The sequence below is a fragment of the Telopea speciosissima genome, chromosome 3 (genome assembly GCF_018873765.1).
Source record: "Telopea speciosissima isolate NSW1024214 ecotype Mountain lineage chromosome 3, Tspe_v1, whole genome shotgun sequence".
In the NCBI taxonomy this organism is placed as follows: Eukaryota; Viridiplantae; Streptophyta; class Magnoliopsida; order Proteales; family Proteaceae; genus Telopea; species Telopea speciosissima.
In genome coordinates this window covers 48,377,649-48,391,787 of record NC_057918.1, presented here as the reverse complement: position 1 = coordinate 48,391,787, position 14,139 = coordinate 48,377,649, and the positions used below count along the sequence as shown (strand labels likewise).

Sequence of the window (14,139 nt, the reverse complement as noted above, 5' to 3'; positions counted from 1 at the left end):
GGCCTTGGAGACAGGACAATCAAAGAACAGATGAGCCAAGTCTTCCGAGTTGCTCCAACAAAGGCAGCAAGAACTGGACACCTGGATGTGCTGCCTGCGAAGGAAGGCTTGCGTAGGAAGACATTCAGTGAAGACCCTCCAAGCAGTGAAGCAGTGCCTAGGGATGTGATGCCTAAACCACAGAAGCTTCCTCCAAATAGCCATCGGACCTTTCTGCCGGATAAGGTTCCAAGCTCCTTTAGAGGAGAATGTAGGAGAGCTGTTTGCATTCCAAGAGACACTATCTCCCCTAGATGGCAACCTTCTGCTGATAGACTGAAGCTCACTCCAGATAAGAGATAACTGCAGAGAGGAGGTTGGGGGGGGGAGTCCAATCATCAAGACGGAGAATATCAGCCACCCGATCCTTCCTATGAAGACCCGAAGCATAGATAACCCTTGGGGTGACAAGGTGGAGTAATATTCCCTTAGGGTGCCAGTTGTCCAGCCAAAGAGAGGTGGAGAGCCCATCACCTATGTGATTGTGGATGTGACTTTGAACAAGATGACGAGCTTCCAGGATCTTGCGCCAAACCCAAGAAGCCTCAGAGGAGATAGTAACAGTCCAAATAGAGTCTTGCCGGAGGAGTCTCGAGCAAACCCAGTCAACCCAAATGCTCTTTTTCTTAGAGGCTATCTTCCAAATGAGCTTGATAATACCAGCCCGGTTGGCTTCTTTGATCCTTCTGATACCCAGACCACCCTCCTTTTTTGGGAGGCAGACTGAAGCCCATTTGAGAGGGTGGAGAAACCTAGGCGTGTCAGAGCCTTTCCAGAGGTAAGCAACTAACAAGGATTCTAAGGACTTGATGGTTGCTTGCGGTAGCCCATAGATGCCGGACCAGCAGATGTAGGAAGCTTCTAGGACAGATCTGATGAGGACCAGTCTACCAGCATAGGAAAGGAGCATGGCTTTCCATAACTGAAGCCTTTTCCTGATGAGATTCAACATGGGAGTGCAGTGATGAGCAGAGAGCCTAGCTAGGATCAAAGGGAGACTCAGATACTTGACTGGCAGATGGCCTTCAAGGAATCCCGAGCTGTCTAGAAACTCCCTTTTGTCCAATTCTGGAATACCAGCAAAGAAGATGAGGGATTTGTTAGGATTGATGCGGAGCCCTGAAGTGGCATGGAATTGACGAAGACAAAGCAATATACACTCAAGTGAGGCTATGGAGGCTTTGGAGAAAATCATCAAGTCATCTGCAAAAGTAAGGTGGGTAAGCTTTAAAGCTTTGCACTTGGGCATAGGAGTAATGAGCTGCTGATCAGTATAGGACTGCAAATGTCTAGAGAGGACTTCCAAAGCCAAGGTGAACAAGTATGGAGATAAAGGGCACCCCTGTTGAATGCCTACAGTAGCACCAAAGTAACCTGCCGGGCTGCCATTGAGGAGAACAGAGAACTTGGGAGAGGAAATGCAGTGACTAATCCAGTTGACAAAAGGCATAGGGAACCCCATCTTGAGCATAACTTGAGAAATGAAATCCCATCTGAAAGAGTCAAAAGCCTTGTGAATGTCAATCTTCAAGAGAATAGAAGGCGAATGATTTTTCCTGTCAAACCCTCTCACTAAGTCATTGCAAAGAAGGATGTTGTCAGAGATGTTCCTGCCTGGGATGAAAGCTGATTGGTTATCACTGACCAGCAGATCAACAACACTCTTGAGTCTTTTGGCTAAGATCTTTGCAATAAACTTGTAGATGATATTGCAGAGAGCAATGGGGCTATAGTCATTCATCAAGGAGGCACCCTCCTTCTTCGGGATAAAACAAAGGAAAGTGTGATTGACCCCTTTAATCTGACTGGGGTTAAAGAAGAAGCTGACAATGGCTGCTATGAGGTCTTCCTTAAGATATCCCAGGCAGCAAGAAAGAAGCCCATGCTGAAACCATCCGGCCCTGGAGCCCCCAAGACCTTGAGGGAGTGAATTGCATCTAAAATCTCCTCTTCTTTGGGGATAGAACTCAAAACTTCCAAGTGGCTGGCAGGAATAAACTTGTTTAGCAGATGACTTTGCAAAGGAACATGATCCGGAAGAGGAGCATTGAAAATGTCACTGAAGTGCTTAACAGCCAGCTCCTTTATATCCTTGACAGTGGTAGCTATAGAGCCATCAGGGGAAGTGAGCTGGATGATGGAGTTAACATTGACATTTGCCTTGACAGACCGATGGAAATAAGCAGTGTTTGAGTCGCCTAAATCAAGCCATTTGATTCTTGATTTCTGCTTTAAGAAGCTCTCTTCCCTAGAGAGCAAAGTATTGAGCTCCACAGTGAGATCTTTTTCAGATTGAAGAGAAATATTCAGCATATCAGTTTGCAGCTGCACCTGAACCGATAGGAGCCTCTCCTTGCAATCAGCAACTTGAATGGAAATATCACCAAAGGTAGCCTTGTTCCAGATCTTAAGGGACTCCTTTACATTGCGAAGCTTTCTAGCAAAGGCCACAAGAGGGGAAGAGAAGGCTAGAACAGGTTTTGCCCAGTCCTCAGTAACAGTGGGCAAGAAGGAAGGATGAGAGGACCACATATCAAAATACTTGAAGGATTTTGGGCCGAAAGAAGTGTAAGGCTGAATGGTAAGATTTATAGGAGAGTGATCAGAGATGTCAGGGTTCTCAAAGGTAGCCAGAGAGGAAGGGAAAGAAGAGAGCCAAGCTTCATTAACCAAAAATCTGTCCAGCTTACAAGAGATGCGGTGACTTCCTGCTCTCTTGTTGCACCAAGATAGAGGGAAACCAGTCCACCGAAGGTCATTGACCCCCATATCATCGAGACACTCATTGAAACTTTCCATAGCCTCCAAATCAAGGTGCGAACCTCCTTGTTTCTCAGAGGAGTACCTGATAACATTGAAATCTCCCTCCAAACCCCAAGGGAGAGTCCCTATGCTGTTGGCAATGGAACGCAGATCAGTCCAAAGGAGAGACCTTTGAATTGGGCAATTGTGAGCATAGATGACTGAAAAGAAATAGGTAGACTGGCCTAGGCAATCCGAAAAGCTGAGATGGATAAACTGATCGGAAGAGGAAAGCAAAGCAATGGAAAGCTTGCGGGGGTCCCAGATAAACCAGATTCGGCCATTTGGGTGGGAGGAGTAGTTGGATAGAAAGGACCAGCCAAGAGCTAAGGACATGAGAATTTTTCCAGCATTTGGCTCCTTGATGTGAGTTTCAAGAAGACAACAAAAAGCAGCATGGGAGGCACGAATTTTGGATCTGACAGTAGCTTGCTTCGAGGCAGAATTGAGGTCTCGAGAATTCCACAGAAAGCCACGAATCATTGAGGAAGGGGGAGGAGGGGCAACGAAGACTCCAAAAGGTGAGTCATGACTGCTGGAGACCTGGTTTCACTTCGATGCCTTCGGTGGTAGGAGCTGTGGCGAGAAGAGCTGAGGTTTGCATAGCAAGGGGGTCTCAGACTTGAGCCAGAGGTATCGGGCAGAGAAGAAGGCCCAACTTGAATATGGGTTTGGGCAAGCACTTGATGGGAACCCGACCCGGATGGAGATGGCTGAACCGCCTTAAGCGGAGGGCAAGGAGAACCAGCAATAAGTGAACCGGTAAATGGTTCATCTTGGCCCAAGCCAGTCGAAGTAGTGGAGTTATCAACAGTAGTGGGCCCCAGGCCTCTCTGCTCTAATAACCCTGAGTCAGCGTTGATTTCCAGCAGGCCTTGAAGGCAAGAGGACCGAGACAAAGGCGCAGAAGCACCCGAAGGGGGCATTGAGTAGCTTTCCAATGTTGCAGCGACAACAGAGCTAGGAAGAGAAACTTCCATCGCAGTATCCTCCGACATACGAGACCTGCTGCGAGGCATAACATCGAAGTGTAATTTCTCGGGGCAAGTGTCCAAAAGCTGATTATCTTCATCATCACCTGCCATGAAAGGACCTGCAGCGTCCCCATCTAGGTCTGCCAAAAGCGAGAAATTGTTCTGACTCAGGGGTACAGGCCTCGTAGCCCACAAAGGGTTCCGGTTGCCTGCCGCCGGAGGAAGATTGCTGTAGCGAGATCTTTGCCTTCTCCAACCCCTGGAGCTTTGACGCCAGGCAGAAGAGTCACTCTGCACAACACCTGAAGAGTTCTTGTTGCCCGCATTCAAAGGGAGGTCCTCAGCCACTTCATCACCGCCAGCAGGAGGGTGGTGGACATCAGAGACATCCTTCGTAGTGGCGCAAAGACTGGAGTCATGGCCAAAGATGTTGCAGATAGTACATTGGGGTGGCTTCCAATCGTAATGTATTTCCTGTTCGAAGGAGTAATCGTGATCTTCCACAACCTTGATGAAGGAAGGAAGAACATCGTGCGCAGAAACTTCCACACAGATCCTTGCATAGGCAAGTCTGTCTTTGCGTCTGGTCCTCATGTCGGAGAAGAGAGGTTTTCCCAGGACAGAGCCCAGTGAACTAAGCCCATCCGTGCACCAGTAGTGTAGCGGGAGTCCCGGCAGGGTAACCCACAGAGGGATCGAAGAGAGATCATTACGCCTGAGTTGCAGATGTCGATGCCACTGCCGGAGGAAAATAGGCTTTTTCCCGACAAGCCATGGACCTCCTTCTAAGACTCGAGTCTTGTCAGAGGCAGAGGAGAACTTGAAAAGGAAGAACCCATTATCCAGAAGGGAGACATCCAGCGAGGCCTGAGTTCTCCATTGCTTGGAAAGAGACGCTTTTACCACGGAGAAAGGAGGGCGAGAGCCCAGAAAATTGCCTACCAAGGAGTTCTCCTAGAGCTTTGCTTCAAATTCAAGCACTTCCGGAGGGCAGAGGGCCACCTTGGAGATGCAATCCAAAGCCGGAGAGACAAAGCGAAGGGGCAAACCCCCAGACGAAGGTGTAGTTGCAGAGTTTAAAAGAGATGCCCAGGTAGAAGCAGGTGGGGGAGGATGAGGCACAGTACCAACAGAAGCAGGGGTGGAGGAAGGGATTAGCAAAGGAGGGGAGGGAGAAGGGGTAGGAGAAGCAGCGGACATTTCAGCCGAGGAAGTCATTGAAGGGAAACTAATCCGGCCGGCCAAGGAGGCCGGAGGAAAGGACGACAGAGGCAACAGTCATAAGTTCAAGGAACCGGGTGTATATAAATATTGACAAAGCTTTACCCTGATTCAAATGGTTTAGCCAATTAAACTGTTAACAAAACAGACTTAGGAATAATGCTTGAATGATCAAGACTGACCCCAAGCCTTTATTTATAATAATGAAGTAGAGATTACAAGGACAAAACTACCCCTAACACAGCCGACATAGGCAGTCCATAACAGCATAGAACATAAAACATAAATAATGAAAGGGGAAAAGTCCAAAATACCCCCACGGTATTTTGGCCCATACAATCCAACACTCCCCCTCAAGTTGGTGCATATATGTCATACATGCCGAACTTGACTAAAATAGGATGAAACACTTTGCCACTTAGTCCTTTCGTGAACACATCGACTAACTGATCAGCAGACTTCACAAATGGAACACAAATGAGTCCGGCTTCAAGCTTCTCCTTAATGAAATGTCGCTCAAACTCCACATGTTTAGTACGATCATGCTGGACAGGATTATGAGCGATGCTAATGGCCGCTTTACTATCGCAATATCGCAATATAGCATCATGGGAAGGTGGACAGCAACACCAATATCTTGCAACAATCCTCTAAGCCACAAAAGTTCACAGATTCCTTGTGCCATGGCACGGAATTTAGCTTCAGCACTGGACCTTACCACAACATTCTGCTTCTTACTACACCATGTGACAAGGTTGCCACCCACAAATGAACAATAGCCAGAAATGGATTTTCTGTCAGTAGAGCCATCCCAATTGGCATCAGTATAAGCTTCAACTTTTAGATGACCACTGGGAGATAAAAGCATCCTTTTCCTGGAGCAGACTTCAAGTATCGCAAGATGTGAAGAATTGCATCCATGTGAGAGGAATAAGGATCATGCATAAACTGGCTTACCAAACTCACAGTAATGGCTATGTCTAGTCGTGTATGGGAGAAGTAGATCAACTTGCCTACTAATCGTTGCTAACGACCTTTGTCAACAGGTTCACCTTCTTTCTCGATAAGTCTAGTAGTAGCTTCCATGGGAGTATCTGAAGGATGACACCCTAACATTCCAATCTCAGACAATAGATTTAGGATATATTTTCTTAGAGAAAGAAAGATGCCCTTTGAAGATCGAGCAACCTCTATCCCTAGAAAATATTTTAGAGTTCCCAGATCCTTTATTTCAAACTCACGACCAAGAGCTTCAATTTGTTGATCTTATCACCATCATTGTCGGTCACTACAATATCATCAACATAGACTATGAGGATAGTTACCTTATCACCAACTCGTTTGATAAACAAGGTATGATCAGCATTGCTTTGTTTGCATCCCACAGAAACCATAGCCTTATGAAATCTACCGAACCAAGCTCTAGGTGACTGCTTCAACCCATAGAGAGCCCTCTTCAATTTACAAACCTTGCCCCTGGTAGTACCATTAGAGAAGCCTGGTGGAATGTCCATATATACCTCTTCCTCTAGTTCTCCATGGAGGAAGGCATTCTTCACATCCAACTGCTGAAGATCCCATCCAAGATTCACAGCACGAGGTAACAATACTCTTACAGTATTGAGTTTTGCTATTAGTGCGAAGGTCTCCTGGTAGTCAACTCCATATGTCTGAGTAAAGCCCTTTGCAACCAAACGTGCCTTGCATCGATCCACTGTTCCATCTGCTTTCTGTTTGACCACAAACACCCATTTACATCCCACTGGTTTTTTCCCTGGAGGAAGAGCCACAAGATCCCACGTATTATTTTTTCTTAATGCTCTCATTTCTTCCAACATTGTTGCCTTCTACTTTCCATCTGTAGATGCTTCCTGCCAATTATTAGGAATGGAAACAGAAGAAAGAGAAGATACAAATGCAAGAAAAGAAAGAGAAAGAGAACTATAAGAAACGAAACGAGAGATGGGATGCAGAGTGCAAGTCCAAGTACCTTTGCGCTGAGCAATAGATAGGTCGGAGGAACAAGGCTTACCGGAAGAAGAAGAGTCTAGATCCTGAGTCGACAACTGGATAGGTATCGGTGCTACAGTGGATTGAAGCTGTCCTTTGCTGGAACATCTCTTTTTATAGGTGATAACATTGGAGTCGTCAATTCTCTCCTGAAATTTACTAATGGTTCTCTGTACTGGAGTCAACTCCTCCTAAATAGGAACATCACCATCATTTGTTTCCATGGTCTCCCCCTGTAAAGGTTTCCCATCGGGTGAAGGGGCAGCAGTCATTGGGCGCTGGGCAGCAGCCATAGGAGGATGAGTAGTAGTCATAGAAGGCTGGACAGCAGCTGTAGGAGGCTGGACAGCAGCCATAGAAAACTGGACAGTAGGCTTAGGGGGCTGGACAGCATGCATAGTAGGTAAAAGAAGGGGAACCTCAAGAGAAGGAACCACATCTTCACTAAAAAACTCCCCCTGAAGAGGTGGTGAAGAATAATATGAAAGGGTTTCATGAAAAATGACATCCATACTTATCATAGTACGACGGGAAGGAAGATGATAACACTTATAGCCTTTTTGGGTTGGGGAATAACCAAAAAAATACACCATAACCCACGGGGTTCAAGTTTGGTATGAGGTTTTGTATCTCTAGCATAACAGACACAACCAAACACCTTGGGTGGAATCACAAAAGAAGAATTCCCAAGTAAAATATCAGCAGGACTACGGGAATCAAGTACCAGGGAAGGCAGTCGATTAATAAGATAAGCTGCAGTTAGGACAGTATCACCCCAATATTGGGATGGAACATGTCAAGCAAACATCAATGCTTTGGCCACTTCCAATAAGTGGTGGTTCTTCCTTTCAACCACACCATTTTGGGTCGGAGTATCAACACAACTAGTCTGGTAAAGAATTCCATTATCAGCAACGTATTTTTGAAATTGGGATTCCTTGTACTCGATTCCATTATCACTTCTCAAAATTTTGAGAGTACCATGGAACTGAGTTTGGATCATTTTATGGAAGTGTTGAAAACATGAAAAAACTTGACTTTTTGTGTGCATAAGATAAACCCATGTGTGTCGAGAATGACAATCAATAAAGGAAACAAACCAACAATGACCAGAAAGAGAGGGTTTACGATTACGCCCCCAAACATCAGAATGTACCAAATGAAAATCACAAAATAAAAGAACTCCTTTTATTTGATAAAGAATAAGTAGAACGTGTCTGTTTGGCCAGAACACAAGCCTCACAAAAAAAAATCATCCTTACTACATTTGGTGACTAAAACAGGAATTAAATGTGCTAAAATTCCTAATGGGGGGTGACCTAATCTAGAGTGTCATTGGTAAAGTTCAGAAGAGACCGGAGTTCTGATGTAGCGGAAAAGGTAATGATGGTGGAGAGAGACGGCCATCATCAAGCAGGTACAATCCATTGTGCACTTTACCTAATCCAATCGTCTTCCCAGATGCCAGATCCTGAAAAACACAATGGGAAGGAAAAAAGTTACTTTGCAATTAAGATTACGAGTAATACTACTAATGGAAAGAAGATTAGTAGCAAAATTAGGAATATGCAAAACCGAAGATAAAGGAAGGGAGGTAGTGCAGTTGATGATTCCTTTTCCAGATATGGAAGAAAGGGAACCATCAGCTACTTTAACCTTGTCTTTCCCAGAAGAGGGAGAATATCTATGGAATAGACCAAAGGAACCAATCATGTGATCTGTAGCTCCAGAATCTATGATCCAAGAATGGAAAGCTACAGAAGCACAATGACCACCAAATGGAATACCTGACCGGGCAAAGTTTGAACCTGAAGGAGCAGAGGAATTGGCAGTAGTAGCGGATGTAGTAGAGGCAACAGCAGCGGAAATCCTTAGCACACGTAGGAATGCTTGTAAATCATCCTGGGATAGACCAATGTCTGTAGTCGGGGCTGTAGTAACAGTTTCAGAGTGGTTGTCTTTGTTTTTTGGCTTCTTCTTGGCAGCTCGTTTAGCTTCAAAGTCAGCTGGTTTCCCATGAAGTTTCCAACATTTGTCCTTGGTGTGGTAAGGTTTGTAACAATGCTCACAAGTAATAGTGCCTGGAGTAGAACTACCAAGAGAGAGATTTCCAACAGGTGCAGTTGGAGCCTGGGCAACAGTCTGTAGGGTTGATCTGTCAGTAATAGGAGGGTGTAACATAGCAGCCCGTCGGTTTTCTTCAAAGGAGACCAAGGCATAGGACTGTTCAAGTGTGGGAAAAGGTGAATGGCCCAACACCTAAACACGAATCTGGTCATACTCAACATTCAACTCGGCTAAGAAGTCATAGACCCTAATCTTGTCCACATGTTTTTTATAGGCAGCAATGTCAACAGCTGTAGTAGGGTGGTAATCAGAAAAGTGGTCCAACTGTTGCCAGAGGCTGCACAGAGGAGCATAGTATTTAGAGACCGACAAGTCTCCTTGAGTAGTATGAAGGACCTTCTTTCTGAGTTAATAAACCTAAGCATCATTGCCAAGCTGCCCGTATGTTTCCTTCCAAGCCGACCAAATCTGAGAAGTTGTATCAAGGAGAAGAAACCCATGTGCAAGGTCAGAAGTCATAGAACCAATCAAGTATGACATGAGAACCCAATTGTTGGCAAGCCATCAAGTTTGAGGACCATGTGCAACCGGCATAGTATTGGTGCCATCAATATGGCCAGTAAGGCCACGGCCAGCAATGGCAAAGGAGGCAGACCGAGACCACAGTAGGTGATGCAGATTCATCACCGAAATGGGCTTATTTCTTTAGAAATAAGTCTAAGGTTGGGTTATATGTATGTTGGGCCTTTTATCCCATGGGTTCTCTATGTAATAGGCCACTTTTATGGGCCTAAAATATGGGTAATTAGGTTGCATACGGGATTAGCTGTTTTAATTCCTTAGTTTTGATTTTTATGTAATTAGTGGTCATGTGATCACTTAAGTGATCATGTGACTTGTTTAAGTGGTCATGTGATGTAAGTTGGGTTGGATTAGGATTCTATAAGTCCAGCCAGGTTTTGAGTCTATTTCTTTTAGTATTTTAGTTTCCTAATCAATTTAAGTTACCTAATAGGTTAAGGATTGGGTTAGGCCTTTCCTTTTTAGAGTAGAAGTCTATTTTTGAGTCTTTTATATAAGGTTGTAAGGGGGCAAAACCTTGAATACGAATTTGATTAATGAAAAAGCTTTTGTTTTGCTGCCATTGCTGCTGCCTTGCTCTGTTGAGTGTTGCTCCTTGTGAGTGTGCATCCTTGTGGTTCTATCAAGGTGGAAAGGGACTGGTGGAATCCGGTTGACTCCTTACGCCGTGACGGCTGGGAGGATCTTCTTCAAGTCGAAGGTGGTTCTATCCTTCACATCTGTTCAAGCTGCTGCCAGTGGAATCTCCAGTAAGTTTGACACCCAATTTCTTCTTCTAACCCTCTAATCCTTTCCCCCAATCGGTCCCCTTTATTTTTTGTTTGAATCCCATAAACCCTAACTCCATTAAACCCTAGATCTTGCTGCCCAGCCATATTTAACCATTAGAATTACTTCAAATTCAAACCACAGCCTCTCCTTAACACCCCCTACACTCGACCCAAGCTGCTGCCCCTATTTGTCCATCAAAACCCTAATCCCCTCATCCTTCATTAATTTCCCCAAAACCCATAGTCGATCCTGACTTACTGCCCAGTTTTACAGAATTTTCAAAACACTAAAAACTCTATAATACCTACATTATTAGAGTCCTATAAACCTGCCTAGTCATACCCCCTAAGCTCCCCTTCCATTATCCTAACCTAAGCCCTAGATTTGACCTAAAACTGCAATTCTGTCCTACTAAAACCGCAGAACCAACAGCCCCTTAATTCCTTGTTATTGGTCCTGGTTTAATTGGCTTCTAGTAGGGCTTTACCCTATCTAGAACTACATTAGTAGGTAGTTTGTGTCATCAAGTTTGATGGGATTAAGACGAAAACAGTGGTATTCTGATTTGCCAAGGCCATCATGATCAGAAGTAGCAGTGGAAGTAACAGAGTCACCCATAGTTGCAGCAGAGAAACCCAAATCGCAGAGAGGGGTTGTTGGGAAGATAAACCTAACAAATACTCCAAGCTAAGGGCTGAAAGCAAGGTCGAGTGGTCCTCTTGGATGGGAAAAACACCTCCAAAAAAATCAGCAGCAATGGAGAACCCTATCCCAAAGATCGATGTTGTCAAGGTTTTGAACAAAAAACCTGAAAGTTGAGATCAATGTGGGGAGTTGGATCCAAAAAAACTGCAAAAGAGCTGGATGTAGGCTGGCCAGGAACTTGTAGATGATGCCCTTGGTGGTAGAAACTCCTCCAAAAAAATATAGCAGCAACAAGCATCCCTAATCCCAAAAATCGATAGATGTCAGGGTTTTGGAAAACCCTGGAAAAAGAGATCGATTGGGAGTAGGGGTCTTCAAAGAACTGGTAGAGGCTGGATAGAAGCTGGTCAAGGTTGCAGATGAAGCTCCAACAGAGGAAAATCAGCCTTCAACAGTGGTAATGGCCTGATCTTCAAAAAATTCTGGAAAACTCCAAAAACGCAAAGAGAGGACCAGTAGCTATGGAGCAGAATTTATGACATGGAAAAAAGGGGAAAAGAGGTGGGGGAGGAGGGCAGCAACTAGATCATATGATCACCTCTTCAGTGCTGCCCTTGGAGAGGGATGGGAACCAAAGAGAAAGGGGAGGAAAAAAAATCGAGAGAAGGAGAAGGAAAGGAAAAAACGATGGGAGGGTGGTGGGCTTTGAAAACCTAGATCAGAGAGATTTTGGCTCTGATAGCATGTTAACAAAACAGATTTAGGAATAATGTTTGAATGATCAAGACTGACTCCAAGCCTTTATTTATAATAATGAAGTAGAGATTACAAGGACAAAACTGCCCCTAACACAGTCGACATAGGCAGTACATAACAGCATAGAACATAAAACATAATTAATGAAAGGGGAAAAGTCCAGAATACCCCCACGGTATTCTAACCCATACAATCCAACATAAACTTTAGTGCAACCTGTATCTGAAGGAGTAGATCCTAATCCTCTTGTATTTATTTGGCATTGCTAAGATCCCATAACAAGTTCCATAAATCATGAGATCTACATAGAATCCAAGGATATGTAAGACTCTACTCAAAATTAGTTGGGAATTAGTTGGGTCATAACAGCCCTTTGGTTTTTAAGTTATCCATTTTCCCTAAAATTTTCTCAAAAGGGTACTTGTACAAATAATTTTGAAGAGTATGAATGAGTACCTCATCAAGCAATGTAAAATAAATCCACATCGAAGGGTATAAATGGGTATCTCCTAAAACTTCTTGATAACTACATAATTCACCATAGCTTGTTGGCATCTTCTTCCCCCAAGCTTGTTGGTTATATAATTCACCAAAATAAATAAGGGAAAAACTTGTTGCAACCAAAGTTCTAAAACTGGGTTCCGACCAGCCAGAAACCGAGATATGGTCAAAACTGGTCAAAACCAGGGACTTTTTCTCAACCAACTCAAGGTGGCAGTTTCGAGTCCCAGAAATCGTTTTTTTTATTTTATCTGATTTTTTGTATACAACCTATTTTTGACATTCTAAACACAATGCATAAACTATTTTCACAAAAAAAAAACACATTCAAAATGGTACTTGGGGTTTTTACCCAAGTTTACTAGTGTACACAATGTACTAAGAATCATAGTTGTCAAAGGAGGCACTTATTTATGTCAAATATCATTTAAGTAAAATGTTTTGTATATTATATTTTACTTAAGATAGTATTCATAAATAAGGTTAACGCGGTCAAAATCGCTCTAAATGAAAATATTTTTTTAGATGTATCAAAACAAATGGAATATTTTACCGCACTTTTGGTTTTTTAAAGTCGCAACTTATCTCGTCTCGGTTTCTTGCGGAACCGAGATTTAGAACCATTATGCCATTATACATATCTTTAACTATGTCTACACTCTACATATTTACTTGAAACACTTTTCTTCTTTAACACTTGCCAAATTAACTCTCTATGGACTCTGTAAGTCAACAAAGACCACATGGAGATCCTTTTCACAATCTCTAGATCTTTCTATTAACCTCCTAAAAAAATAAATAGTTTCTTTGGTTAATCTTCCTTGCATAAAACCAAATTGGTTATTCGAAATATTAGCTTCGTGTCTCAGACAGGTTTAAGATACTCTCCCCTATAATTTTAAAAAATGGCTCATAAGTTTTATTCCTCTATAGTTATTACAACTTAGAATATCGCCTTTATTCTTATAAATTAAAACCATAATGCTTCTCCTCCATTAAACAACTTAGTTAGCCAAGTTATTCCACAAATTCCTAAGCTCTTCCACACCTCTACTGGGATACCATTTGGAACTATTACTTTACCTATTTTCATCTTCTTTAAAACTTCCTGTATTTCTTCTTTAAAACTTCATGTATTTTATACACCCTAATTTTTCGTATATAACTAAGATTTGTGGTTTCTTGATGGTTATTACTTATTACAAGCTTTTAAAACATGATCAGCAGCCAAAAAAGCTGATCGTAAACGACCCTATATAAATGGGCGTTAACGCCCCCAAATTTTGAGTTCTGGCGCACACTTTCGATAAGCAATTAGATTCAATATGGGTTGGTTTTTTCATAAATCCCAATGCCAAGCCAGAGTGTAACCCTTGACCAGCCAATCTACATAGGAAAAGAAGGCCATTGAAGAGGCACGGGCCCTGACTAGGGAGACCGAATTGCTTCCTAGCAAATATGGTGACCTGCCTCTTTCAAAGTAAGAAAAGAAAAATCGATAGACATTGACTGATCAACCAAACGAGAGGGTTTGCAGTCAATAGCGACAGGAAAGGCAAACAAAACAACTCGCAAGGGAAAAACAGCTTTCTTGCGTGCTTGCTCGAGTTCCTGCTGTAAGCCAAAGCCTAATAAGTTTCTTTATTGCTCTTCATTTTCCCCAAAATCTCGTGATCCTAACCCTCTCTATTCCATATGCCCGGGAATCTATTTTTTGCCTCCCTTCTTCCAACGAGTTCAATCAAACAAGAGATGAAGCAAGCCCTTTGAC

The 14,139-nt window shown here is 43.4% G+C and overlaps 1 protein-coding gene across 3 annotated transcripts in view; it reads right to left on the bottom strand.

Annotated features, from left to right (window-relative positions):
* Positions 1-14,139, bottom strand: part of LOC122654576 (DNA polymerase I) — a 110,480-nt gene that overhangs the window by 79,501 nt on the left and 16,840 nt on the right. The gene's annotated exons all lie outside the window — the stretch shown is intronic.